Source organism: Pristiophorus japonicus, chromosome 7 (assembly GCF_044704955.1).
Source record: "Pristiophorus japonicus isolate sPriJap1 chromosome 7, sPriJap1.hap1, whole genome shotgun sequence".
NCBI lineage: Eukaryota > Metazoa > Chordata > Chondrichthyes > Pristiophoridae > Pristiophorus > Pristiophorus japonicus.
Genome location: NC_091983.1, coordinates 167,010,799 through 167,036,651, shown reverse-complemented (window position 1 = coordinate 167,036,651; position 25,853 = coordinate 167,010,799). Strand labels below are relative to the sequence as shown.

At 46.9% G+C, this 25,853-nt stretch overlaps 2 protein-coding genes across 2 annotated transcripts in view; one reads left to right on the top strand and one right to left on the bottom strand.

The window, feature by feature from the left end:
- slc18b1 (solute carrier family 18 member B1) overlaps positions 1–10,200 on the bottom strand; it is a 131,061-nt gene extending 120,861 nt beyond the window's left edge. Inside the window, exon 1 of the mRNA XM_070885541.1 lies at positions 10,125–10,200. The gene's annotated coding sequence lies outside the window, so the exon portion shown is untranslated. The remainder of the gene's footprint in view (positions 1–10,124) is intronic.
- rps12 (ribosomal protein S12) overlaps positions 1–25,853 on the top strand; it is a 383,736-nt gene that overhangs the window by 294,502 nt on the left and 63,381 nt on the right. The window lies entirely within an intron of this gene.

Genomic DNA, 25,853 nt, shown 5'->3' with positions numbered 1-25,853 from the left:
AAAAAAATACACCAGAAAAATCAAGTTACACCAAAATAAAATGGTGCAACTCATGGGGAAATTTGGGCCCATAGTCTTAGAATAAGGGACCGCCCATTTAAAACTGAGATGAGGAGAAATTTCTTCTCTCAGAGGGTTGTAAGTCTATAAACTTCTCTGCCCCAGAGAGCTTTGGAGGCTGGGACATTGAATATATTTAAGGCGGAGATAGACAGACTTTTGATTGATAAGGGAGTAAAAGGTTATGGGGAGCGGGCAGGGAAGTGGAGCTGAATCCATGATCAGATCAGCCATGATCTTATTGAATGGTGAAGCAGGCTGAAGGGGTCAAATGGCCTACTACTGCTCCTATTTCTTATGTTCTTATGATAGATTTTTGGATATTAAGGGAATCAAAGGATATGAGGTTGGGGAAGGAAATTGAAGTTGAGGTAGAAGAGCAGTCATGATCTTATTGAATGACAGAGCAGGCTCGAGAGGCCGAATAGCCTAATCCTGCTTTTTTTAATGTTCTTGCATTCTTATGTAAAATAGATGAATTGATAGCGCAGATCAAAATTAATAGGTTTGATCTAATAGCCATTATGGAGATGTGGTTGCAAAGTGACTAAGGTTGGGAACTGAATATATCAAGTTACTTAACTTTTAGAAGAAATAGGAAAAATGAAAAAGAATGCGGGGTAGCCCTGATAAAGGATGGGATAAAAACAGTAGAAAGGAAGGATCTTAGCTCGGAAAATCAAGAAGTAGAATCAGTTTGGGTTGAGCTAAAAAAACAGCAAGGTGCAGAAAACATTGGTGGGAACTGTTTATGGGTCCCCAAACAGTAGTTGTAACATAGGGCAGAGTATACATAAGGAAATTAGAGGTGCATGTAACAAGGGTAATACAGTAATCATAAGGGACTTTAATCTGCATATAGACTGGGCAAACCAAATTTGCAGTAATAGTTTGGAGAATGAGTTCATGGAATGTATACAATATCGTTTTTCAGATCAGTATGTTGATGAATCAACTAGGAAACAAGCTATTTTAGATCTAGTATTATGCAATGAGAAAGAGTTAATTAATAACATTGTAGTAAAGGGGCCCTTAGGGAAGAGTGACTGTAATATGTTAGAATTTTATATTGAGTTTAAAAGTGATTTAGTCAAGTCCTAAACTAGGGTCTTAAATTTAAACAAAGCAAACTATGTCGGTATGAGGTGTCAAGTGGCTAAGATAGATTGGGAAACAACATTAAAAGGTATGATGGTAGACAGGCAATGGCTAGCATTTAAAGAATTAATACTTAATTTAGAACATTAAGGCATAAAAATCCCACAGGACAAGTGGTCTAACCATGGCTAACAAGAGAGGTTACAGATAGTATTAGATTAAAGGAAGGCTAATAATGTTGCTTAAATGTGTAGTAAGCCTGAGGATTGGGAGAATTTTAGAATTCAGCAAAGGAGGACCAAGAAATTGATAAGGAAGAGAAAAAAGAATACAAGAGTAAATTAGCAAGAGACATAAAACAGATTGTAAACATTTATATCAGCATGTAAATGGGAAGAGATTAGTGAAAGTAAATGTGGGCCCATTAGAGGCAGAGACAGGAGACATTATAATGGGCAATAAGGAAATGGCAGAGACAGTAAACAAATACTTTGTATCTGTCTTCACGGCAGAAGACACAAAAAACATTCCGGAAATAATGGGGAACCAAGGGTCACGAGAGAATGAGGAACTGAAATAAATCAGTATAAGTAAAGACATAGGGCTCAATATTCTCCAGTGATTTGCACCGTTTTTTTGGAGCAGGCTGCTTTTTTGGCCTGTTAAAAATCCCCAGTTTCCCCAATCAATTTACACAAGCGTAACTCAGTTAGTTACGATTTTTTAGATACGTTTTTTTTCAGCCAAAGGGGGCGTAACCTGCCACCCGGGCCAATTCTAGCAATTTAGTTTGGCCAGCTGAGAGTTACTCCAGTTCTGCTTAGGCCAGTGTATGTGGCCTCTGCAGAAAAACCTTCCGGAGAGTTAAAGAAATCGACGCAGGTAAGGAAATCGGAGGAGGCCATTCGGCCTGGGCTAGGGGCGGGGAGCGGACTGGGAGGGCACTCAGGGCCAGGGTCGGGCGGGGGAGCGGAGGGAGAGGCAGTCGATCAGAAGGCTTGGTGCCCGGGGAGGGGAGGGGGAGGGAGAGAGAGGTCACTTCCGTAATGTTGTGTTTTGTTTTAACGTAAAATATATTTTGTTCAAAAGTTTACAATGTACTTAACTTAACTTTAATAAAATTATTCTTGTATCAAATTTTACTTTAATATTACTCTTTAAGATCACTCAAAAACTTTAAGATCACTTATAAACTTGTAAATTTACATAACTTACAAAAAACTTTTAATTTGAGACCAGTTACAACAGTAACACAATAATATCAACAACAACAGCAAAGAAACGCTGCACCCATCTCTCATCCCCCTTAGTCTAAGACCGCCCTTTGCGCTTGATCTTAGACTTTCCACCACCCCTTCCCACAGGCGGTGGCGCAGTATTTTTTGGGCTTAGTACCAAGCTTATTTCTTCTAACATCTCGGACACTGCACACCTCTTGAGGGTGGGGGGCGTCAGCGTCAGGCGGCAAGTTGGAGGGCCCGGCTTTGGAATCTTCAGAGGCTGGTGTGGGAATTGCAGTGGGAGTGGCAGTTGATTCTGTCAATGGGCGAGGGGTCTGGGCGTGTTCCCTTATTGCAGCAGTTAACTCACACATGCCGTCCCTCATGCACCCTGACTGTCTCAGCGGACTGAAATGTTCCCTCCCTGATGTCCTGTGCTACCCCTGACATTCCCTCCCTCATGGCCAGTGCCATGGTTTGCACTACCTCTGACATTCCCTCCCTCATGGACACTATTCCATCACTGATGGTCCTGGCGAGTGTTGTTACTTCTCCCAACAGTCCCGCTACCTCATCACTCACCCCACTGATTGATAGTGTCCAGGAGTGATCGGGTAAGGTCAATGCTCTCCGCGCTCAATGACATCATCTGAACCACATCTGTAACATCCTGCATCTCAGGAGAGCGTGGTTGAGCTCTCCTTCCCCTCCTCCCTATGGGTGTGGCTTGCACCCCAACACTGGAACCCGCAGCCTGGGATGGTGGGGCCTTGGGTGTGCCTCGCTGCACCCCACCACTGGGACCCGCAACCTCGGAAGGTGTGAAACCATGGAAAGTCCCACCAACACTCAAACCACTAGTCATGGAAGGGGCTGTCAACTCCATGAGGGGCACCTCCTCCAAAGTCAGTACAACAGTGGGAGCTTCATCCAGCTCCATCCTCTCACCCTCCCCCTCCGCCATGTTCTTGGTCTGGAGGGTTGGATTGTAAGATGTTCTCCTCTTCCGGCTCATCCTTGTCTGAATCCTCTTCTGCATCATCAGGGTTGTCCTTGAGTTCTGCAAAATATAACAGAACAGACAAATGGTTAGCAGCAGAGGAGGGGGCAGGATGGGTGGCATGAGTAGGCTCACACATCGCAGGCCAGGCAGCAGGCTGATTTGAAGGACTATGATGAATTTGCAGGACTTACCCTCTCCCTCAAGTGTGGGCCCAGCGTGTGCAGTACTGATTGTCTTTCTCCAGACAGGACCCATCAAAGCAGTGACCCTCTCTTCCAAGGGCGTCAGTGGGTGCAGATTTGGCGGGCCTCCTCCTGTTCGAGTTCTTTTCTTTTTATTGTGTGTCACTTTCTTCTGCAAAGATGAAAATACAACTCTTTAGAGAGGGTGTCTTTCTGCTGCGTGGGACATATACAGCTGGTCACATTTACAATTGCAGTGAATAAATGAAAATATTACTTACACTAACTACTTGACCAAGGTCCTACCATTTCTTTTTACACTGGCTTCCAGATCTCGTGGTGTTCACCACTGTGCAGTAATCTTCTGCAACTTGGTTCCAGCGTTTCTTCATTTCTTTTGGTGGAACTTTTAAGGACATAAGAACATAAGAAATAGGAGCAGGAGTAGGCCATACGACCCCTCGAGCCTGCTCTGTCATTCAATAAGATCATAGCTGATCTGATCATGGACTCAGCTCCACTACTCTGCCCGCTCCTCATAAGCCCTTATCCCCTTATCGTTTATTTCTATTCTATTTCTGTCTTAAATTTATTTAATGTCCCAGCTTCCACAGCTCTCTGAGGCAGCGAATTCTACAGATTTACAACCCTCTGAGAGAAGAAATTTCTCCTCATTTCAGTTTTAAATGGGCGGCCACATATGCTAAGATTATGCCCTCTAGTTCTAGCCTCCCCCATCAGTGGAAACATCCTCTCTGCATCTACCTTGTCAAGCCCCCTCATAATCTTATACGTTTCAATAAGATTACCACTCATTCATCTAAATTCCAATGAGTAGAGGCCCAACCTACTCAACCTTTCCTCATAAGTCAACCCCCTCATCTCCAGAATCAACCTAGTGAACATTCTCTGAACTGCCTCCAAAGCAAGTATATCCTTTCGTAAATATGAAAACCAAAGCTGCACGCAGTATTCCAGGTGTGGCCTTACCAATACTCTGTATAGCTGCAGCAAGACTTCCCTGCTTTAATACTCCATCCCCTTTCCAATAAAGACCAAGATTCCATTGGCCTTCCTGATCACTTGCTGTACCTGCATACTATCCTTTTGTGTTTCATGCACAAGTACCCCCAGGTCCCGCTGTACTGCAACACTTTGCAACCTTTCTCCATTTAAATAATAACTTGCTCTTTGATTTTTTCTGCCAAAGTGCATGACCTCACACTTTACAACATTATACCCCATCTGCCAAATGTTTGCCCACTCACTTAGCCTGTCTACGTCCTTTTGCAGATTTTTTTGTGTCCTCCTTACACATTACTTTTCCTCCCATCTTAGTATCATCAGTAAACTTGGCTACGTTACCCTCAGTCCCTTCTTCCAAGTCGTTAATATAGATTGTAAATAGTTGGAGTCCCAGCACTGATCCCTGCGGCACCCCACTAGTTACTGACCTCTGCTGGTATCCAGCTCCTGCCATCTGTTCTCAATCACAGTAACGAGTGCCTCCACTTCTTCCAGCAAGAAATTCTTGGTACTTGCTCCGCGTTGCATCTTGTACTGCTGCAGCTGCGATTTTTCCAATGCTCTCACACACACAGCACTCCTTCTCTTACACACACAACTGGCTTTTTAATAATGGCCAAATCTGAGCTGTACTGAATATGCGCGTCCATTGGAGCGACGTCAAAAACAAAGTTTTTTTTTTCCCGCACAAGCGCAGAAGGCGTGGCTTCGTTCTTTGGCGCAGACAGCGGGCTCCACCCCCCGAGGCGGCTGGACAGGCTGCACAGCTCCGAATTCAATTTATAGATTGGGGAAAGTTTGGAAAAATATTTATGGCGCATTTCTGACCTAGAAAACCCAGCGTAACTCTGGCAATACGCTAGAAAAAGGGCTTGGGGAAAATTGAGCCCCATATTACTGGAAAAATTAATGGGACTATGTGGCAACAAATCCCCTGGACCTGACGACCTGTATCCTAGGGTTTTAAAAGAGGTAGCTGCATAGATAGTGTATGCATTGGTATTAATCTTCCAGAATTCCCTCGATTCTACAACAGTCCCCAAGGACTGGAAGGTAGCAAACATAATCCTGCTATTTAAGAAAGGAGGAAGAGAAAAAACAAGGAACTATAGGTAAGTTGGCCTGACATCAGTAGTAGGCAAAATGCTAGAATCTATTATTCATCATCATAGGCAGTCCCTCGAAATCGAGGAAGACTTGCTTCCACTCCTAAAGTGAGATCTTTGGTAGCTGAACAGTCCAACATGAGAGCCACAGACCCTGTCACAGGTGGGACAGATATTCATCGGGGGAAGGGGTGAATGATACTGATTTACCACATGCTCCTTCCGCTGCCTGCGCCTGACCTCTTCACGCTCGCAGTTTTGAGATTCGAAGAGCTCAACGCCCTCCCGGATGTACTTTCTCCACCTAGGGTGGTCTTTGGCCAGGGTCTCCCAGGTGTCAGTGGTGATGTTGCACTTCACCAGGGAGGTTTTGAGGGTGTCTTTATAACGTTTCCGCTGCCCACCTTTGACTCGTTTGCCATGAAGGAGCTCCACGTAGAGCAATTGCTTAGGGAGTCTCGTGTCTGGCATGCGAACTAAGTGGCCTGCCCAGCGAAGCTGATCGAGTGTGGTTATTATCTCAATGCTTTGAATGTTAGCCAGGGTGAGGACACTGATATTGGTGCATCTGTCCTCCCAGGGGATTTGAAGTACTTGCCTTTGATCCATACAGGAGGGCGGGTATTACTACAGCCCTGTAGACCATGAGCTTCGTGGTCGGTTTGAAGGCCAGTTCTTCGAACACTTTTTTCTTCAGGCGGCTGGAGGCAATGTTGAATCTCTGCATCAATGTCTGCCTTTGTTGACAAGAGGCTCCCGAGATATGGGAAGTGGTCCACGTTGTCGAAGGCCGCGCCGTGAATCTTGATGACTGGGGAGCAGTGCTGTGCGGCGAGGACAGACTGGTCGAGGACCTTTGTCTTATGGATGTTAAGCGTGAGGCCCATGCTTTCATATGCCTCGGTAAATACATCGACTATATCCTGGAGTTCATCCTCAGAATGTGCGCAGACGCAGGCGCTGTCTGTGTACTGCAGTTCAACGACAGAGGTTTGGGTGATCTTGGACCTGGCCTGGAGGTGGCATAGGTTAAACAGCTTCTATTATTATTATTCTATTATTAGGGATGTGGTAACAGGGCTACATTAGAGCCAGGGTGTCCCTGGAGATGGAGCACATGGTGCCCACTGGTACGCTCGCAGTCTTCCGTGAGAGGTGGACGCCGGAGGGACTGGAGTGCATCATCACCCCTGGCAACCAAATTTTAATTTGATTTAAGGTTACTGTTTAAAGTCCAATTTGTTTAAATTTGTTGATTTTAGTGCCCCTCTTTAATCACGGGGCACTTGATTTATAGGTTCTACCAAAAATAGTTGTGGTAACACGGCACCAATATGATTAGGCAGAGTCAACATGGTTTTATGAAAGTGAAATCATGTTTGATAAATCTATTAGAGTTTTTTGAGATGTAACTAGTAGGATGGATAAGGGGAAAACCAGTGGATGTAGTGTAGTTGGATTTTCAAAACGCATTCGATAAGGTGCCACACAAAGAGGTTATTACACAAAATTAGGACTCATGGAATTGGGGGTAATATATTAGCATGGATTGAGGATTGATTAATGGACAGAAAACAGAGTAGGAATAAATGGGCCTTTTGCAGGTTGGCAGGCTGTAACTAAGTGGGGTGTCGCAAGGATCAGTAAGGCTTCAGCTACTTACAATCTATATTAATGATTTAGATGAAGGGACTGAGTATAACGTATCCAAGTTTGCTGATGATACAAAGTTAGGTGAGAAAGTAAGCTGTGAGGAGGATGGAAAGAGGCTGAAGAGAGACATAAACAGGTTAACTGAGTGGGCAAGAACATGGCAAATGGAAGAAAATGTGGGGAGGTGTGATGTTATCCACCTTGGTAGGGAAATGAAAAAAATCAGAACATATTTTGAATAGTGAGAGACTGGGAAATATTTGTATTCAGAGCAACCTGGGTCCTTGTAACATGAATCAGAGAAAGTTAACATGCAGGTACAGCAAGCAATTAGGAAAGCAAATGGTATGTTAGCTTTTGTCATAAGGGATTGGAGTATAAGAGTAAAGAAGTTTTGCTATTATTATACAGGGCATTGGTGAGGCCACACTGGGAGTACTGTGTACAATTCTTGTCTCCTTACCTAAGGAAAGACATACTTGCCTTAGAGGGAGTGCCACAAGTGTTCACCAGACTGGTATCTGGGATGAGGGTATTGCCCTATGAGGAGAGATTAAGTAGACTAGTCCTATGTTCCCTAGAGTTTAAAAGAATGAGAGATGATCTAATTGAAACATATAAAATTTTTAAGGGGCTTGACAGGGTTAATGCTGAGAAAAAGTTCCCTCAGGCTGGGGAATCTAGGACACGTGGTCACAGTCTCAGAATATGGGGTCAGCCAATTAGGACTGAGATGAGGAGAAATTTCTTCACTCAAAGAGTTGTGAATTTTTGGTATTCTTTACCTCCGAGAGCTGTGGATGCTCAGTCATTGAGTATATTCAACACAGAGGTCGATATATTTGGGGGAATTAAGGGATATGGAGATGGTGCGGGAAGGTGGAGTTAAGGTAGAAGATCAGCCATGATCTTGTTCAATGACGGAGCAGGATCAAAGGGCCAAATGGCCTACCCCTGCTCCTATTTCTTATGTTATGTTCTTTGTTATGGACCAACACCCAGATATCTATATATTTAACTGTCTATATGGGTACAATTACATTTACTAATATACATTATTATAATAAACACAAGAAAATATTCAGATTCAATATAATAAAAGTCAACTTATTTGGATAATTTTCAACCATGCCAACAGCTAATCAGCTCAAGTAGAGTTGTGCCAGTGTACTGGTGTTTCAAAACATTGAAACCTACATGTAGCTCCTACCGGCTTACTGGCCCATAGACCCACCGGGAATTCTCCCGACGTCCAGATAGCTAATCCGCCCTAGTTTGCACCACCAGTCACCATAGAGGGGGTTTGGCATGGCCATCAGAAACCCCGTTGTAAACCTTACAACAAAAGCAAAACACTGCGGATGCTGGGAACTCTGCAGGTCAGGCAGCGTCTGTGGAAAGTATCATGTATGTAGACCATGCATACTAACTTTATAGTCACATAAGGTGTGCCACCAGAGGGCACTGCGGTGGGAGACCTAGGGTCACCTGAATAGGTGTGCAGGGCCCAATATAAAAGGCTGCCCACCATGCTTGTGCCTCACTCTAGAGTTACAATAAATGGGACTAAGGTCACAACAGCTCAAGTACAATAGTAGACCTCGTGGAGTCATTCATAAGAGTATTAAAGACATAACAGAAAGTGCCTCTCTTCCGCGGTTTGGTCCACACCTGGGTGGCCCTAAAGGAGTACGCGGTATCTGCCAGTGCACTTGAGGCCTTCCATGACCGGTCGGTACTGCAGGAACTGGAGAGTTTGTGCAAACGGGCAATAATATTATTTAAGTTATTAGTTTCCTTTGTTTAATGATTTAATTTTCTATTAGTTGTGCCCCTTTGAAGTGGTCACTTTTGTTTGATGACACTGAGGCAACCCAGTATCTTCTTATCATTAGAAAAGGCATCTGGAGAGCGAGAATTAAGGAAAGAGTATAGAAATAGAAGGACAAAGGAATGCGTGGCTGGAGAGATGGTGCAGGAGAGAGGGCTTCAGATTCCTGGGACATTGGGACCAGTTCTGGGAGAAGTAGGACCTGTGCCTGGACAGGTTGTACCTCAACAGAGCCGGAACCAATGCCCTCACAGAGGGGATGGTAGTTGCTAGTGCTGTTTGGCAGGTTTAAACTAATTAGGCAGGGGGGTGGGCACCAGGATGTAGCATTAGAAAAGAGAAACAAAGTGCATAAAGGATGGGGAGAGACAGATAGAACTAGACAAAGAAATAGTAAGGTATTAGGTGGGGTCAGATTAAGAGAGAATACAAGAAGGTCTAAGATAGGTTTACAGTGCATGTGTAAATGCACGACGCATGGTAAATAAGGTTGGTGAGCTGCAGGCGCAAATAGCCACATGGGAATATGATATTGTGCCATTAACTGGCTCAAAAAAGGACAGGGTTGGGTTTTAAATATTCCTGGTTATAAGGGAAGGAAAGAAAGGAGGTGGTGCGACAGTATTGGTTAAGGACAATATTACATTGCTGCAGAGAGAGGATGTCCTGGAAGAGTCAAGTCAGAATCTATTTGGTTAGAGTTAAGAAACAATAGAGCTGCCATTACACTACTAGATTAATTCTATAGGCCACCAACTAGTGGGAAAGATAGAGAGGAGCAAATTTGCAGGGTAATTACAGAGAGGTGCAAGAACTATAGAGTAGTGATAATGGGGGACTTCATTTATCCTAATATAGGGCCCAAATTTCCCCAGCCGCTTAGAGCGGCGTAGTTAATCGTGGTACGCCGACTTTGTGGGAGGAGAAAACGCGCTGAAAACTTACCGGGATAATTTTGCTGTTCCTGGATCCCTATGGTCTGGTGGCGTTGCGCTGAGAAACCTGTGGGGGGCAGAGCTTGGGCCGCGCTTGCTCAGCACAGCCGGCAAGGGGGGCGGGGCTTGGGCCCAGCGTGTCCTTGAGTGCCAGCAGGGGGATGCATGTCCATTTCAGCGTGTGCACATGCGCAATGGAGCAGGAAGCTTGGCAATCGGCCAATTAAAGAGAGAGTGTCCTCAGTGTCATAGTAACATTGGCAATGGACCATATATAAAGGTACGGTATGAATAGTGATTTTTGGGTGGCTGAGGGAGTGGAAAGGAGTGTTGCATAGGTGGAAGAAAGGTGAGAACTGTGATTTTTCAAGATTACCTGTGTGTAAGTCCAGTACACCAATGACGCAAGAGCGTGCAACAAGAACTAAGAATTTCCTCCATGAGGAACTGGAGAAACTAATCACTGTCATATCAGTAAGAGTGATCCCACAAAAGTTCCACCAAAGAAATGAGAAGACGATGGAACCTAGTTGCAGAAGAATACTCCGCAGGGGTGAATACCGCAAGATCCGGAAGCCAGTGCAAAAAGAAATAGCAGGACGTTGGTCAAGTAGTGAGTGTAAATAATATCTTCATCTTTAAATGGAATTTCAATTGTAAATGTGACCATCTGTATATGTCCCACCCATCAGAAGCGCACCGTGTGAAAAGTTATATTTTCATCTTTGCAGAAGAAATTGGCCCACAACAAAAGGGAAAGACCTAGAACAAGAGGAGGGCCGCCAAATCTGCACCAACTATCACCCCTGGAACAAAGGGTTGCTGCCTTGCTGAGTCGCATCTGCAGAAAAAGAATCAGCTCTGCACAAGCTGGACCCACACACGAGGGTGAGGGGGGAGTCATTAAAATGCATCGTCGCCCTTCAAATCAACCTGCTGACTGGTCTGCTACGCGTGAGACTACTCATGCTACCCATCCTGCCCCCTCCTGTGCTGCTAACCATTTGACTGTTCTGTTGTATTTTGCAGAAGAAGAAGATAATCCTGAACATTCTGAGGATCCACCAGAAGATCCAAATGCGTGCGCTCCAGACCAAGGCGGGTGGGGGGAGGAGGGGTCCATGGATCTGTGTTCACGGGAGAATGCTGACCGTGATATGGATCAGTCCATAGTACAGGGCATCACACTGCCAGAAACCTCCATGAGCTCCGCAGCGACATTCCATGGTTTCACACTTTCCGAGGTCGCGGGTCCCAGTGACGGTGGTGAAATGCATGTTGGAACACCCAGTGCCCCACCGTCCCAGCCTGCGCCTCGCACTGGAGGGGTGCCACTAGGCAGACCCACGGCGAGGGGAAGGAGAAGCCGACCAGTCTCTCCTGAGATGCAGCCTTCATCAGATGTTAATCAGATTTTGTCATTGGGTGAGGAGACCAATGCACTTACAAGATCACTCATGGCGACCATCAGTGGGGTGCGTGATGAGGTAGTGACACTGTCGGGAGAAATATCAGCACTGAGACGGGAACTGAGGACGGGCATTTCAGAGGGTGTGCAAACGATGGCAGATGCCATGAGGAAGCTAGCTGCTGCAATAAGGGCACATAGGCCGGATATTCAAATGCCACACCCATTTCAATCCATACACCAGCCACCGGTGAGACCCAAACCGGGCCCCCAACACCCCTCACTACCATCACCGACCCTATGAGGAAATGCACTTTCCCCGAGATGTGGGTGAGGGATGGGTGCAGCCATTCTTTGCTGTTGTTGTTGTTGTTGTTGTTGTTGAAGTGCATTGTAAAATATCCAATAAAAGATATTTTGCATTAAAACTGAATCATGTTCCATTAGGACCATACAACATTTAGGAACAACTGTAAAAAGTAAAAATCCCTCACCCCAACAGTCATGTGTGCCTGCCGCCCCTAGCCCTGGCGGGAGGGCTAGCCGGTGCGTTCTGCAGTTGGCACGGTAGGACTGCTCTATTTTCAGTAGCTGATTTAACTTTCATTTATTTTTGATGATGTTGTGCAGCTGTTATGCTGCAGATGTTGTGATGTGCTGATGTTGTGAAGGTGTTTAGTGCTTTAAAATCCTCTAACTTAACTTCCCCCTCCCTATCTTTGGCTACCTGCGCTGATTTCTTAAATGTAAGTAAGGTTTTTCTGTGGCTACAAAAGTAGGCACAGAATACATTGGCCTAAGTTAGTTTGGAGTAATTTTTAGCTGGCCAAATTTGCTTCTATGGCCAAAAGAGGCGGAAGTGGCTGGTCACGCCCCATTTTGGAGAGAAAAAACTAAACGAGAAAATGCCTTGTGGAGTCATTATCAGAGCATCTAAAGACATAACAATTGCCGACGAGATTACGGACCTTCACGTGAAAATGCCTACCTTGATACATTGCAGCAGTTCGCCGATGGTGATGATTGGGATGCCTTTGTGGAGAGGCTCGACCATTTCTTCACAGCAAACGACCTGGCAGGCGACAATCCGGCCTCACTGGCTGATAAGCACAGAGCTATCCTGCTAACCAGTTGTGGGCCCACCGTCTATGGCTTTGTCAGGAACTTGCTGGCACCAGTGAAGATAATGACCAAGACATACGAGGAGCTGATAATGCTGATTCAAGAACAATTTAGCCCAAAGAGAACATCCTCCCAGCCAGACACCGGTTTTACACCCACCGAAAGCTCGAAGGCCAGGAAATCGCCTAATATGCTTCAGAACTTAGGAGGCTGGCGGTGATTTTGGTAACCACCTCATCTTTGTTATCGGAATCGGCCATGAGGGCCTTCTTCGTAAGCTACTGTCTGCGGATACCATAGTCACACTGCAGAAGGCCATCTCCGTGAGCCAGGCATTCATGAACTTGACCTGTGGCTCTGGGCAGATGACTCATCCTCAGGACTCAAACCAGCAAGTACTGTGCACAGAGTGGCGCCTTGTAGAGGCTGGACTGTAGAACGTGAGCCTTCTCAGGGAAGAGAGAACAGGCCCCCGAGTCCCTTAACTCAGTCAGCCGAGGGGGACTAATCGAGTAGCTCCATGCTGGCGTTGCGGAGGGAATCACAGGGCTCACCAGTGTTGCTTTAAAGACTATGTGTGTAAAGGCTGCAGCACAAAGGGCCACCTCCAGCGAATGTGTAAAAGAAATATGACTCACTGTGTTGATGAAGAGTCTGCAGATGACCATGAATCCAGCGCGGATTATGAAATGATAGGCAGAGAGGCAGCTCAGCCCCACGTTGAGATATATAGCACATTTACCTGCACCACCGAATGTTCCCCGTTGAGAATGGAATTTGAGATAAATGGCATTCCAGTCTTCAAAGAAGTGGACACGGGGGCGAGCCAGTCAGTAATTAATCCTTTGAGAGGCTATGGGACAATCAAGCTGAACGAACCAAGTTGGTCCCGGTTCAGGCAAAGCTGCACACCTATACCAATGAAATTATTCCAGTTGTTGGTAGTGCGGATGTAAAGGTACTCCATGATGATGTGGTGCACAAGTTACCTCTGTGGATTGTTGCAGGTGATGGACCAACGCTACTCGGAAGAAGGTGGATGGAGAAGATCCATTAGAGTTGGGAAGACTTCATCCCTCCAGCGATCGACATCCTCCACACTCAGAGGCAAAGCAAGCCCTCACCGAGGCCCAGACCACGCAGCACGACTGCATGGAGATGATCCAGCTGAGACGACCCGAACGCACCTTCCAGACTCCAGTGGTAGGACTCCGGAGGAAGAAAATCGGATCCAAAAGCGACTTCCCAGCTTCGGTGGCAGAACCCGAGGAGAAGAGGATCACAGCAGTCGACATCGTGGATGGAGGAAAGATGGCGCCCAGACCACGAGGTGATGCGCTGAAGAAAAAGTTGGCGGTGGCCAGACCCCGAGGTGCAGTGCTGATGGAACAACAAGTGGCACCAAACGGAGAAGAGGATTGGTGTTAAAATAGCAAGGCTCTCTTAAAGGAGGCCTGCAACCCTTCACACTTAAAGGGACAGTTCCACATTTTCAATCAATGTAAGAGCAGCTGTGAGTTCGATGTAAAATGTGCAATTGATGATCAGAATTGTGTACGTGCAATAAGCAAAGAAAAGTCTCAATGTAATAGCAGCTGTGAGTTAGATGTAAGATGTGTAATTGATGATCAGCGTTGTGTACATGCAATAAGCAAAAAAAAGGATCGCGATCGGAGCTACAGATTATTTACAATGAGTAATGAAATGTTGCGCTATGTAGGATTTCAACTGCATTCAGTCAATACTGCGGGTAGACACCCATCGGGAGCACACAGGTCCAGCGAGCTACCCAATGCAGTAGCCTGCGTCCCTGGGACCAGAGTTATGCACCATGGAGTGTGGCCACAAGAAGCCAATACATACAAGCTGCAGAGCAAGAGATCTCAGGAGGGCAACGTCACCGGTATCGATACCCTGCCCCTGATCGGCTCCACCTCTCAGGCACCTGATGGCACCAACCGCCACAAGCCTGAAAGAGCAAACTGTGCTAAGGCGCAGCCCCCAGATCCTATCACCACCAAAGCCATACCCGAGAACGAAGGGTCACCCACAACAGTTCTCCCAAATGGGACCGGGACCAGCCAGGATCCCAAACCAAACAACGCCCAGGCAAGCGAGTCAGCAGTTCCCTGTGCACTGCTAGATGACAGGGAGCAGCAGCGACCCAGGGCTCGAAGAAAGGACAGGGAGGTCTGTGAACCTGCCTGACTCTAGGAGACTGCCCGAGAGCAGGCAACTTGAGCCAACCAGGTTCCCACTGCCAGCACTGGGTACCGCGCCACCACCAGACTACCTAGACACTATCCAGCAGCTCTGGAACTAACTTGTCCTTGTGCACCGGTGCTGTTCCTAGTACGTATCAAGAATGTATCTCAGCAGTCGAATGTACTTGCCTCACAACTGAACCACAAATATAATGATGTTAATGCAAATTTTTTTTTGGACTTGAATGTATATGAATGTAATGAGCCTCCGGCATAATCTATATGTGGGCGGGGGGCTTGGTGGAGAGAATGGAGTGGTCATTGACACACAAACAGAAACTACCAGCACTCAACTACCAACGAAATACCAACCACTCACCCAAGATAGAAACGACCCACCAAGGGTCAACCAGATAGAGCTAAGCCCAAAGCACAGTCAATGCAGAGGCGTTTTGCACTAAAGGCTTGGGGGAGAGTGATGTCATGTATCCTACATGGTTACTGCTTGTACTATTACAAGGTGTGCCACCAGAGGGCACCGCAGTGGGAGACTTGCAGCTTACCTATACAGGTGTGCCTGGCTTAGTATAAAAGGCAGCCCACCATATATGATCCTCATTCTGGAGTTATCAATAAAGGTCTAAGGTCACTACAGTTCAAGTACAACACATTGCCTCGTGGAGTCATTATCAGAGCATCTGAAGACATAACAGAAAAAAAACCTAACTAACTGACTTACACTGGAGCAAGTTAAATGGGGAAATTTGCGATTTTTAAGTTACTCCAAAAAAAGCTACTCCAAAAAAAACGGGGCAACTCCTGGGGAAATTTGAGCCCATAGTCTGGTATAATAGTATAAAGGGCAGAGCTGGGGAAGAATTTCAGAAGTGTGTTCAGGAGAACTTTATTGATCAGTATGTTTCTGGCCCAACAAGGAAGGGGGTATTGCTGGATCTGGTTCTGGGGAATGAAGTGGGTCAAGTTGAGCAAGTGTCAGTTGGGGAAAATTCAGGGAACAGTGATCATAGTATCATAAGGTTTAGATTAGCTATGGAAAAGGACAGGGAGCAATCGAGAGTAAAAATACTTAATTGGAGGAAGGCAAGTTTCAGTGGGTTAAGAACAGATCTGGTCCAGCTAAATTGGAATCAAAGATTGGCAGGCAAAACTGTAATCAGCCAATGGATTGCCTTTAAAGAGGAGATGGTTCGGGTACAGCCGAGGTGGAAAGGTAGGGCAATTAAAGCCAGACTCCCTGGATGATGACAGAGATAGAGAGTAAGATGAAACAGAAAAAGAAAGTGTATGACAGATTTCAGGTCGAGAACACATCTGAGAATCAGACTGAATATAGAAAGTTCACTTTAATTCTCTACTCCACTCCCACTCTGAAATCTCCGTCTTCAGACTCCTCCATTGTTCCCATGAAGCACAACACAAGCTCCAAGAATAGCACCTCACCTTTCATTTAAGCACTTTACAGCCTTCTGGACTCAACATTGAGTTTAACAATTTCAAAGCTTAACCTCTGGCCATCTTTGGCTCCCTTTTTTGATGAGGTAACAGAGAAGGGAATGCAGTTGACATGTATATGGACTTCCAAAAGGCGTTTGATAAAGTGCCACACAATAGGCTTGCCAGCAAAATTGAAGCCCATGGAATAAAAGGGACAGTGGCAACATGGATACAAAATTGACTAAGTGACAGGAAACAGAGAGTAGTGGTGAACGGTTGTTTTTCGGACTGGAGGAAGGTATACAGTGCTGTTCCCCAGGGGTTGGTACAAGGACCACTGCTTTTCTTGATATATATTAATGTCTTGGACTTGGGAGTACAGGGCACACTTTTTCCCAAACCACCTAGTCCAGCTGGTATCAAGATAACACAATTCTCAGAGTGCATCTTGCACCACTGCTGACAAGTGTTATCGAATGAAAAAAAATGGCACCTTCCTTCTGTGCTGCTTCATTTAACTCTGAGATGGAAATGAGCAACAGTGACAAGATAAACACTCGGTATAGTGAGTCAACCACATCTTCTAGTCGATAGCATCAAAGTCGGGGAAAAGTTAGGTTGGTGAGGAAAGATAAGAAGCCACAGTCACTGTTGTACAATATATTGTTTTTTTAAATTTTGACTGATGCTTTTTTTGATGAAGTGACAGAGAGGGTTGATGAGAGCAATACAGTTGAAGTGGTGCACATGGATTTCCAAAAGGCATTGGATAAAGACTTGCCAGCAAAGTTGAAGCCCATGGAATATCATCATTATCATAGGCAGTCCCTCGGAATCAAGGAAGACTTGCTTCCACTCTTAACATGAGTTCTTAGGTGCCTGTACAGTCTAATACGAGAACCACAGTTTCTGTCACAGGTCGGACACATAGTTGTTGAGGGAAAGGGTGGACAGGGAGCCTGGTTTGCCGCACGCTCCTTCCGCTGCCTGTGCTTGATTTCTGCATGCTCTCGGCGATGATACTCGAGGAGCTCAGCGTCCTCCCGGATGCACTTCCTCCACTTAGGGCGGTCTATGGCCAAGGACTCCCAGGTGTCAGTGGGGATGTTGCACTTTATTAGGGAAGCTTTGAGGGTGACCTTGTAATGTTTCCTCTGCCCGCCTTTGGCTCGTTTGCTGTGGACGAGTTTTGAGTAGAGCGCTTGCTTTGGGAGTCTCGTGTCTGGCATGTGGACTATGTGGCCTGCCCAGCGGAGCTGATCAAGTGTGGTCAGTGTTTCAATGCTGGAGATGTTGGCCTGGACGAGGACGCTAATGTTTGTGCATCTGTCCTCCCAGGGGATTTGCAGGATCTTGCGGAGACATCGCTGGTGGTATTTCTCCAGCCTTCGGCCACCTAAGGAAAGGATTGTTTGAAGATCAGTCCCTCAAAACTGTCACCAAGCTCATGGTCTACAAGGCCGTAGTAATACCCGCCCTCCTGTATGGCTCAGAGATGTGGACCATGTACAGTAGATACCTCAAGTTGCTGGAGAAATACCACCATGGAATAAAAAGGACTGTGGCAGCATGGATACAAAATTGGCTAAGTGACAGGCTACAGAGATTAGTGGTGAACGATTGTTTTTTTGGATTGGAGGAAGGTATGCAGTGGTATTCCCCAGGGGTCAGTTCTAGGACCACTGCTTTTTTGATATATTAATGACTTGGATGTGGGTGTACAGGGCATAATTTCAAAATTAGCAAATGACACAAAATTTGAAAGTATAGTGAACAGTGAGGAGGATAGTGATAGACTTCAAGAAGATATGGGGCTAAATTTAACACTTTTGTGCTTATCGCTCAAAAATAGGCATTATTTTTGGCATGGGCGGTAAAAAAGGGTTTTCAGATCGCCGGCTTCTCACCCATCCTCAAAGCACCTAGTCTCCATTTTTAAAATGGACGTTACCGCAAGCGATATGAAATGGGCGGTAGCATTACATTTTTTGACCTTCTGCCGTAAAAAGTCGCCGTCCGTAGCAACGGCATGGCAACGCTCGATTCCCGCGATTCAGGAGGTCAAGAGTCATCATGACATGCGCAGAAGAGGGGACAGAGCGAGAGGGAACTCAGAGGCACTGAAGGCGTGCCTGGGTGTGGTGTGGCTGCTTTGGGAGGAAGGAGGGAGACTTTAGAGCTTCACAGCAAGTAGGGAAACAAAAATTAGCTGTTACCAGCCACATATTTGCCCAAATTTGACCTATAATGGAGAGAGAGGAGGAGGCATCACAGCACGCTATGGAGACTGACGCTGGAGATAGCAGTGAGGTGAGAGAGGAGCACAAAGGAGCCAGGAGGTTCTTGGACGAGGCAAATGCCTCCCTCCTGCAGGAGGTCGAGTTATGCTGGGGTGATTTGACACAGGGTGGGCGTGGGAAGCCCAGAGGATATGGACCGAGATAGCAGAGGTGGTCTCGTCGGTGACCAACAAGATTCGTGAGGGCAACCAATGCCGCAAATGATGGAACAACCTTGTGAGATCTGCAAGAATAAGTATTACATTGATTTACATGTACTTATATATTTATATAATTTGATTTGTAACAGTCATGAGTGACTATCAGCAGATGTGAGGTTTTTCACTTTTACCGGGAATGTTTTACTCAAAGCCTGCGGTCACGGTGCACATCTTTAGGTAAAGAATGATAATTTTCATAATAATCATGATTACATCTATCAGTTATGTGTTGTATCAGTGTCTGTGACAGTACCTAGCAATGATATCACGCAATGATCTCATGCCATGTCGTCCTGTCACCTTTTACAGAAGAAGCTATCGATGATGAGGTCCATGCAGAGGCGAACGGGTGGGGGGCCACCAGTCCCCAGCGATATCACTGAGATGGAGGAGCGGGTGCTTGCACTCGTGGGGAAGCACACCCGGACAGCCACGGACGCATCTGCAGACCCTGAAGTGATGCCACGTGAGTAAAGCTTACAGCATTGCGCGATGTAAAGTCAGTAGATGCCACACCATCTCATATCCGAACAATCATATATGATAGATGATTTCTAAAATTGTCATAGAAATAATGATGGCCTAATGAAAATCATTGCAATGCAAATGTGTTGATGGTCATGAAATGTGATGTCTGTGATGATTTTGAGAGCGGTGGTGCTTTTGTCGTGCATATGCTGTGTGTAGCACTGGACTCGCCTTGTCACCCTAGCACCCTCTTCTCCTCTAACAACCTCATTTGTGTCTTGCAGCTCAGCCAGCAGCACGTCCCAAGGCAAGACAACAGAGGCCAGAAGTTGGGGGTGCGGGGCCCGACTCCCCGGATGATCCTACATCTGGTGCTGAGGAGCTCCGATTCTCGCCTGTCAATCTGCTGGGTCTGTTCTCCATGGATGAGAGCGCGGATTTCGAGGAACCTGCATCATCACGCTCTAGAAGCCATTCCACCCCAAGGCCATCTATTGGTCCTGCGGTCATTCCCACCTCCATTCTGGAGATATCGGCGTCAAGCACCACGCAACAGGGCACCCCATTTGTCCCCAAGACGGCGCCCACCCTGTGGAGGCCTCGTGGCGTCTTTTCCCGAGCGCCACATGAGAGCGGAGAGATGGTACAGTTGTCCAGGAGGATTGTAGACATTGGTGACCAGCTTATCGAAGCATTGGGGGGCATATCCCTACAGCTGGCCACCATGACCGAGTACATTCCGCGGATGGCGGAGGCCCTGGATGCGATAGCCAGGAACACTGCTGGCACAGGCCTCCCAGTGGTCCCAGAACGCGGTACTCTACCCCTAGGTTCTGCATCACCACTGCGAACGACAGATGAGAGCAAGGACCAAGATCCTGCTTCTGCATCAGAGAATGTTGCCCCCTCGGCACTCCCCACTCTCATACCCGTCCAACCACCGCATCTGCCTTCATCACCCCCTAATGAGGCACCGCCTGAGGAGCTCCTCGGCCAGGCATCGTAGCGCGGGGAGGGGAAAGGGTAGAGGTGGGGAGAAGAAGGGAAGTGGGGGAAGGAAAGTGAGGTGCATGTCCACAGGTGATGGCTGTGTTATATCTCCATCTGGGTGTATGCAATTTGTTGTAATGTATGGGGCCTGGGGACCACGCTCCTGCTTTGCCTTTGTATTCTGTGTTGCTGGACATGTTGAACATTTGATTGATATCAATGGTGGAAAAAGTGGGGGGTGGGCGGGGGTTGGGTGTTATTGCCTGTGATACTTATGATTTCAGACCAATGTTGGTATAAATTTTTTTTTATTGAACATAACCTTGTTGCACATTGTCTCAGATTGCTGGACCTTTATACACTGGTGATTCCTTACCATGAAAGGGTTAAATACAACTTAACTTCAATCAACGTAAACTTTAACTAGCACCAAGGTGATAGGCACCATTGATGTCTGAGCTGCACACACACAGCAGTGTGTCAGCATTGTCACTCTTATCAACGCTCTTTCAGGCAAATCATTCAGATATCAGCTCCTCACTTAAAAGTCTTGCAGCTATGTAGCTACCACGGCCTATTTCCTGCCGTCTGGAGGGGGTCGTGGGCATGGTTGCATAGCCAGCCTGATTATCAGCGTCCAGCATTCAGCCCCTCGTCGTTGGTTTGGACTGCCCGTTCTGCCTGGCCGTTGGATGCGGGCTTGAACGGGGCAGATGTGACGTGCTTGATCCCATTGCGAGTCATGAATTCCTTGAAGCACGGCCCATTGTCACTGACAATGACATCAGGCAGGCCGTGTGTGGCAAACATGGCTCGAAGGCTTTCGATGGTGGCAGTGGACGTGCTTACAGACATTATTACACATTCAATCCATTTTGAATAAGCATCCACAACAACCAAAAACATTTTGCCTAGAAATGGGCCCGCAAAGTCAACGTGGATCCTAGACCATGGTTTGGAGGGCCATGACCACAAACTTAGCAGTGCCTCTCTGGGTGCTTGCTTAGTTGAGAGCAAGTGTTGCATTGGCGCACGCAAGACTCCAAATCTGAGTCGATGCCGGGCCACTGCACATGGGCACTGGCTATAACTTTCACCATTACTATGCCTGGGTGGGTACTGTGTAGGTCGCATATGAACATTTCCCTGCCTTTCTTCAGCAAAACCATGCGATTACCCCACAAAAGACAGTCCGCCTGTATGGACATTTTGTCTTTGCGCTGCTGGAACAGCTTGATCTCTTCATGCATCTCCACTGGGACGCTGGACCAGCTCCCATGGAGGACACAGCTTTTTTACCAGGGACAGTAAAGGATCCTGGCTGGTCCAGGTCCTGATCTGGCGGGCCGTAACGGGTGACTTTTCATTTTCGAATGCATCCATCACCAAGGGCAAGTCTGCAGGCTGTGCTATTTCCACCCCTGTGGTGGGCAATGGTAGCCAACTGAAAGCATCAGCGCAGTTCTCTGTGCCTGGTTTGTGGCGGATTACATAGTTGTAGGCAGAGGCATTGGTGTTAATCCCTTTGCTCTCTGAGACTAGTGATATGAGCCGCTTATAGTCAGTTTCTAGCTGAAACTTGAGACCAAACAGATACTGGTGCATGTTTTTCGCCCCCTAAACGCATGCCAGAGTTTCTTTTTCAATCATGCTGTAAGCCCTTTTGGCCTTGGACAAACTCCTGGACACATAGGTGACCAGTTGCAATGTTCCCGATTCGTTAGCTTGTTGTAACACACACCCGACCCCGTATGACGACACATCGCAAGCTAGCACTAATCATTTATATGGGTTATTCAGAACAAGCAGCTTGTTGGAACATAACAGATTTCTGGCTTTCTCAAAAGCAGCCTCTTGTGATTTCTCCCATACCCAGTCGTCTCCCTTGCGTAGCAGCACATGTAGGGGTTCTAGCAAGGTGCTTAACCCGGGTAGGAAATTACCGAAATAGTTGAGGAGTCCCAGGAACCACCGCAGCTCCATCACGTTCTGTGGTCTCAGCACGTTCTTGATGGCCTCCGTCTTGGTGTCAGTGGGTCTGTTGCTGTCTGCCGCAATTCTTCTTCCTAAGAACTCGACCTCTGGCGCCAGGAAAACACATTTCGAGCGTTTCAACCTGAGTCCCACATGATCTAGCCAACTTAGAACCTCATCCAGGTACTGCAAGTGTTCAATGGTGTCCCGACCTGTGACCAGTATTTCATCCTGGAAAACCACGGTGCGCGGAACCAACTTTAGCAGGCTCTCCATGTTCCTTTTGGAAAATTGCCACAGCTGATCGAATCCCAAATGGGCATCTATTGTAGATGAACAGACCTTCGTGCGTGTTGATGCAGGTGAGGCCTTTTGAAGATTCCTCCAGCTCCAGCGTCATGTAGGTCGAGGTCAGGTCCAACTTGGTGAATGTCTTTCCTCCAGCCAGGGTCGCAAATAGGTCGTCTGCCTTGGCTAGCGGGTACTCGCCCTTTAGCGAAAAACGGTTAATCGTTACCTTATAGTCCCCACAAATTCTGACCGTGCCGTCGCCTTTGAGAACCAGAACAATCTGACTGGCCCACTCATGGAACTCCACCGGCGTGATGATGCCTTCTCACTGCAGCCTCTCCAGCTCAATTTCCACTTTCCCTCGCATCATATATGGCACCACCCATGCCTTGTGGTGGATGGGCCGTGTACCGGGCACCAAGTGGATCTGCATCTTCGCTCCCGAGAAACTTCCAATGCCTGGCTCAAGCAACGACGGGAACTTGCTCAGAACCTGGGCGCATGAGGCATTGTTGACGGACGAGAGCGCTCGGATGTCATCCCAATTCCAGTGGATTTTTCCCGGCCATCTCTCGGGAGCCTCTTATCAACAAAGGCAGGCATTGATGCGGAGATTCAACATCGCCTCCAGTGTGCCAGTGCAGCCTTCGGCCGTCTGAGGAAAAGAGTGTTTGAAGACCAGGCGCTCAAATCTACCACCAAGCTCATGGTCTACAGGGCTGTAGAAATACCCGCCCTCCTGTATGGATCCGAGGTATGGACGATGAACAGGACACCTCAAGTCGCTGGAGATATATCACCAATGATGTCTCCGCAAGATCCTGCAAATCCCCTGGAAGGACAGACGGACTAACATCAGTGTCCTTGACCAGGCTAACATCCCCAGTATTGAAGCACTGACCACACTCGATCAGCTTCGCTGGGCAGGCCACATAGTTCGCATGCCAGATACAACACTCCCGAAGCAAATGCTTTATGCGGAGCTCCTTTGTGGCAAACGAGCCAAAGGAGGACAGCGGACACATTATAAGGACACCCTCAAAGCCTCCCTGGTAAAGTGCGACATCACCACTGACACCTGGGAGACCCTGGCCGAAGACCGCCCAAGGTGGAAAAAGTGCATCCGGGAGGGCGTTGAGCTCTTCGAGTCTCAACGCAAAGAACGTGAAGAGGCCAAGCGCAGGCAGCGGAAGGAGCGCACGGCAAACCAGCCCTACCGACCCCTTCCCTTGACGAATGTCTATCCCACCTGTGACAGGGTCTGTGGCTCTCGTATCGGACTGTTCAGCCATCAAAGAACTCACATTGGGAGTGGAAGCAAGTTTTCTTCGATTCTGAGGGACTGCCTATGATGATGATGACAATCCATAGTGGGAGTTCGTACACTGCTCCTTCATAGGAGACTTTTACTTTTGGGCTGCCAATTACAGGGATCAGCTCTTTGGTGTAAGTTCTTAGCTTGGTGTGAATGGGGCTAAGCTTGGGTCTGTGTGCCTTGTTGCACCACAGCATGTCGAAGGCCTTTTTGCTCATGATAGACTGACTTGCACCATGGATACTGGAATTCCGTTCACTTCAACTTTTAACATGATTGGTAACATTTCGTGGTGAAGGTGTATATCCCGTACACTTCTGCCTCCTCGGTTCGAGTCTCTAGTTCAGCCTGATCCACCGTGGATCGATCTTCCTCTGCAACATGGTGGTTTGCAGCTCATCTGCACATTCGCTGGAGGTGTCCCATTGTTCCACAGCCTTTGCACACATAGTGTTTGAAGCGGCATTGATGGGCTCGATGATCACCTCCACAGCGACAACAAGGTGTTAACTGCCTAGCATTTACGATTGATGGCGGACTCTGGGTCATCTGAGGTCGTGCAGCTGCCGGCATGTACGTTCTGCCATATGCATTCCTGCCTGAAAACGACGTTACTTTGTGGACAATACTAGCCAAAACCTTTTTATGCTGCAAAGTTTGTTTGGTGTTATCGCTGTTGGACATAAATGCCTGGGCTATCGTTATGGCTTTGCTCAGATTCGATGTTTCAACAGTCAATAGTTTGCGAACGAAAAACTCATGGCCAATGCCAAGCACAAAAAAGTCTCTTAGCATTTGCTCAAGGAATCCATCGAATTCACAATGTCCTGTAAGGCACCTTAGTTCGGCGACGTAGCTCGCCAATTCCTGGCCTTCAGACCGTTGACACATGTAGAATCGATACCTTGCCATCAAAACACTTTTCTTCGGATTTAGATGCTCCCGGACCAGCGTACACAGTTCTTTATAGGATTTGGTTGTTGGTTTCACCGGAGCTAAAAGATTCTTCATGAGGCCATAGGTTGTTGCCCCACAGATGGTAAGGAGGATCGCCCTTCGTGTGGCAGCGTTCTCGTCCCCTTCCATCTCGTTGGCCACGAAGTATTGGTCGAGTCACTCCATGAAGGCCTTCCAATCGTCTCCTTCTGTGAACTTCTCCAGGATATCAACAGTTCTTTGCATTTTCGCGTGGTTGTTCATTATCTCGTCGCCAATTGTTACGCTCATAATAAAGTGATGCAACTGAGGACTGTAACCAATGAGTAAGTGTGACCTTCGCTCCTTTATTTAAACTCCAGAGTGTTGGTACAGCATGGGAGGTCTGCTTATATACAGTGCTCCCAAGGGATGCTGTGATCCCTTGGGACTCCAACAGGTAGGCTCTCTGGTGGTGGTATGATACAGGTTGCCTAGGGTTACATACATAACAAAATGGGTGTTAAGTGGGCGTTATGCATGCAAAAAAAGTGGAGGTTCTAGCCCATGGACAGGCTGGTGAAATGGGCAGATATGTGGCAGATTTAACGCAGAAAAGTGTGAAGTGATACATTTTGGTAGGAAGATCGAGAAGATGCAATATAAACTTAAGGGTACAATTCTAAAGGGGGTGAATGAACTGAAAGAGCTGGGGGTATATGTGCACAAATCATTCAAGGTGGCAGGGCAGGTTGAGGAAGCAGTTAAAAAAGTATACGGGATACTGGGCTTCATAAATAGAGACATAGAGTACAAAAGCAAGAATGTTATGATGAACCTTTATAAAACACTGGTTTGGCTTCAACTGGAGTACTGTGTTCAAATTTGGACAATTCTGGAAGGATGTGCAGGGCTTAGAGAGGAGCAGAAAAGATTTACAAGAATGGTTCCGGTGATGAGTGACTTCAGTTACATGGATAGATTGGAGAAGCTGGGGTTGTTTCCCTTAGAGCAGAGAAGGTTTAGAGGAGACTTGATAGAGGTGTTCAAAATTATGAGGGGTGTAGACAAAGTAGATAGAGAGAAACTGTTCCTAT